This window comes from Ixodes scapularis, unplaced genomic scaffold (assembly GCF_016920785.2).
Source record: "Ixodes scapularis isolate PalLabHiFi unplaced genomic scaffold, ASM1692078v2 PGA_scaffold41__6_contigs__length_2269736, whole genome shotgun sequence".
NCBI lineage: Eukaryota > Metazoa > Arthropoda > Arachnida > Ixodida > Ixodidae > Ixodes > Ixodes scapularis.
In genome coordinates, this window is record NW_024609870.1 from 2,017,414 (window position 1) to 2,021,719 (window position 4,306).

Genomic DNA, 4,306 nt, shown 5'->3' on the forward strand with positions numbered 1-4,306 from the left:
AAATGTCCTTATACATTGAAGGATGGAGGCCTCGAGACTGCGGTAGACTTTTACAGGGTGAAGGATACTTCAGGGGTGTACCGCTTGAACCAGGAACATAGGTATTACTACCAGATTCTGGGTCAGATGGCGCTTTGTGGCCTGCTTTGGGGGGATTTCGTTGTTTATTCCCACGAGTTTTTGATTGTTGAGATAATTTATTTTTCTCAAGAGAAGTGGCTAGAATGTAAAACTACACTGGACAAGTTTTACTTCTCTGTTTTGCTGCCATACCTGTCCGAAAGACGCACATAATTGTTTACCTATGCGACTTGTGGCCTGAATGTTTTCATTGAACATTGCCCTACTAATATGACATTTCATGCTGCACTCATTTGTGTACTCTTGTATTTTAGTGTCAGTTAATATATATGCTCAAATGGCTGTCTTATAATATTGCAGTCAAAATTCACAAAAAAGTAGAAACTTTCAAATTAAGGCCATCTTCTTTAGGACGTGTGAAGCAATCTGGCTGTGAAGCTTGTATGATGTGGAACTTAATTGTTACCGAACATTTGCAGATGTCAACAAGATTTTTGAGAGGGCTTCTTTTTTGTTATCAAAAGATAAATGTACACATCACGCAAAAAAGATGAAGTCTAGTGAAATGAAGTAGACGGAACAAGGGGGCAAGTGGGGAATCATGTTGAATGCAACATATGTGCAATAATGCAATGTCTTTTCTATGTAAATGAGCATAAGTCTGATCAACAGAGTTATCTACGCACGCCTTTTTTGCGTCGACTTTTAACAATTTTGACTGTTGCGTCTGTTCTGCTTTCAATGACTGTGATGTTTTTGACAATGGGATGACATTTGTGAACTATACGCCCCTGTCGTGGATCGAAGCGATCAGTCGTGCTTGTGCATCCCTTCATTTTCACTCAAACTTGTTTGCCCGATGTAAACTCCTCCAGAGGTCAGTGAAACCACGTGAACCATGGCAACTGCACAATCACTTATTCTTATGTTTCATGTGACATTTGCTCTTATCCTTACCCTTTTCTGCGACTATAGTGCTGTGGCGTGTTTCCAATAAATGTTTAGCTGAGAGTTGAGCACTTGTGTCTATGTCACTAACAAACTGCCCTTGTTTGGAAAAGGAGTATCAACTTTATAGCGAATGAAACAAATAAAATTGTCAGTTACCAGGGTTAGTGTTCTAAAAGGGGTTCTAGGTCATAAACACAATTTTCCTTCTGCGAGGTTCTCAAAACACATAAGGATGGGGGTTTGACGCTTGCAGTTTGTTTTGTTTAAGGGGCCGATGTGGTACACAGCAGGCCACCAACTGCAGCCGTTTTATCCTTCAGGGCCGGCTTGCTCGAAGCAGCATCCCGGTTGAGACTGCTCAAGGAAAGCGTGGGAAGACTGGGGTGCCCAGCGGCCGAGATTCGAATAAAGCTTGAACACTATCATTAAAAGGACTTTCTTCGCGGATTCTTAACAGAGACACTTCTTTGTGCAAAGCTCCAGTAGTCGACAGCAGCACCACATGCAGTCTGCTTTTTCTTGCCTCAACACCTTTGATTGAAAACAGCCTTGGGAACAGGTTAAGAATGAACCAGAAGCTCAACAGGTGCGCTCGTTACCCCTCGTAGTGTTTCAGCTGCACGCTTGAAGTTGACGCAACACAGTGCCAAGGTAGAACGCTCGCACTGGAGGCAGAGGCTCTGGCACATGTCTAGCCTGTGCCTGTCTATAGAACATTGCACCAGGGTGTTCTGAACTACGTCCACATTCAAAATTACGAGCTGATATGAGGGTAACAAGTATGGCTAAGCTTACTTACTGAGCATGAAAAAATTGATCACCTGTTCTCCTTGTCTTTCACACATTTAAAATCTTGGTATAAATACCAGTGTAGTGAAATGCACATATACAGCGCTCTAACCTAGGCGGTAACATATGCTCGACACTAGGCTTAATGACTAAAATGTGAAAGGCTACATTCTTGTATTCACACTCACTCTGCTGTGCTGTGTTCCAGAGTTGATACAAGTTGTATGTAAAACACGTACAAACAAGTTGAAGGAAAGCTTTATGATCTGGCAGAACTGCCAATGTCCTTAAACACATATGCACAAGTGATGCAAAAGAAACGCAGCTAATCTACGTCCCTGCTTCCATCTTCATGCTGGCGTAACAGGGGGCTCTGAAGGTTCGTCAGAATTGTACAGATGGTCCATATCTCACTTGCTACTGGGCCGAGTGAGAGAGGGATGGCTCTATCAAAAATATGGAAGCTCTTGATTCGCTGTATTCTCCTTTCAACGTGTATACGCAGTCATGCAATCTTCTCAGTTTCCTTAACTTGGCTCTCTGTGAATGTCCCCTGGCCAAGGAACGGGGGGATATTGAGCCTTACATTGATGTCCCCCAGGAGCTCAGAAATCAGAAATCCATTATCAGCCGTTACCGAGTCATTCTCATCGAAGGGGAGTGCCAGGAATCCGCTTTGCCCTACGCATTCTTTGTCTGACATTGACCCCAGAAAGAGCTGCGACACGAATGTCACAGTTCCATCTGGGGATATCCCGACAAGTCCCTTAAAGGTGTTTCACGACTTGTACGTCGAAAAACTTGCAGACTGAAGTTCAAGGCTGGTGGGAACTTGGCACTTGACCTACGTTGCATCGAGGATCACCCTTGTTGTTCGGTGCTGCTCTGTAAAAGCAGGTGGCATATCCTCGTCCACTTGCTGCCGTGTCGCCCACAGGGGAAGTCGTGACAGGTGCTGATAGAGATAGCTAATCCATGCGATGCAGAGTCGTGACACTGTAGAGGTCGAAATCCCAAATCTGAAAGCCAAGTCCTTGTCGAGGAGGCCAAGCCGAAGGCGAACCAATATTAGGAACAGTTCGTCGTGAGGGTGCAAGCTTTGTGGCCGCCCTAGTTTACTACCCAGAGAGTAGGAGGTTGACTACACTTTGATGTTTTCCCCACTGATTCCAGGATTCACATACCGTAGTAGGTCAAGGTAGGCATCGTAGTTTGGCAGTCCTGTTTAGAACTGCGCATCCTTAGGGCTGTCCTTAAAACATTCTATAGAAAACTTCCGGCTCAGTTTCTCGTCCATTTTCTTTTTTGATTCTTCTAGAAGTTCAATGTGCCTTGTCAACTTTAGGACTTCATTTTTGGCTTCGGCAAGCTCTTTTTGAACCTCCTGAAGATCAGACGCAAGCTTGCTCACATGTGCAGCTTGTTTGGCAACTTGCCCTTGAAGTGTGGCTACCAGCACGGATATCTCTGGATCTGGTGGGGGCTCGCTTCCAGAAGCTGTTGAGATGTCGTTCTCGTCATGTGCGAGAGCAGCTCTCATGTCGACGGGGCTGCGGTTGTTCACTGGTTGAGCGTTGTTCCTCTGAAGTTTTCTTCTTGGCACTTTCTGAGCTGAAAATCTGAATGTGCTGGGCACAATCCCTTCCTTTAAGAATTTCCTGCCATTCACGTAGCCTGGAAAGAAGTCTCCGTCCCTGAAGTGTTTAGAACACACTTTTGTCGACTGGGTCACCTTAAAATGCTTTCCCTCATCTCTCCTTATTGCAATAATCCACCTCTTGAACTGCTCCTTATCCTTTGGAAGACCGAAGTAGGCAACCTGCGAGTGAAATAATGTGAGACATTACCTTGTATCACTGTTCTACTTGTCACAAAAAGCAAGCTGCTGAAAGTGCTTAATAAAGTCATGTTTCCCATCCTGCCTGTGCGTATGTTTGAATTACTCTAGTGTTATATAATGGCACACACACATGACTTGTGTGTAACTGTGGCATGCAGTGTCATATAGTTGTGACCGAGGGGGCTCTATGCTAGGAGTCTCTTCTAGTCTTCAAGCAGTGCTTAAAACTATGAATGTGCACCTTACCAAAGAATGTTGTTCCCGGATAGAGCAGATCATTTTAGTTCCTACCTTTAGGTGAGGATCCTGAAGCATGCTTCACACTGCTTACGCACCGTGAAGCATACCAACAATAAATTCAGGGGTGGGGCGTAACAAGCATGGGCGCGAGCAGTCCTAGCGTGAGTGCTTGTGTGGACAACGTGTTTTGTGAAAACTACGCTCATGTTCATGCCTTCGATCGAACTTCGCACCACAGAACGTTGTCGCAAGTCAACTCTGGGTGCTCGCCGAAGTTTTTCGAATACGCCCAGTTATGTTTGCCTTACGCAAGGTCACTCGTGCAGTTCAAACATATTTCGAAACAATGTTCCGTGCACGCGGGTTATCCTGTCACGATTATCTTTTCGTCATGAATACTTGCGA

At 44.8% G+C, this 4,306-nt stretch overlaps 1 pseudogene; it reads right to left on the minus strand.

Annotated features, from left to right (window-relative positions):
• Positions 1–2,997: 2,997 nt before the first annotated feature.
• On the minus strand, positions 2,998–3,646 carry LOC121837468 (annotated as a pseudogene).
• Positions 3,647–4,306: the final 660 nt, after the last annotated feature.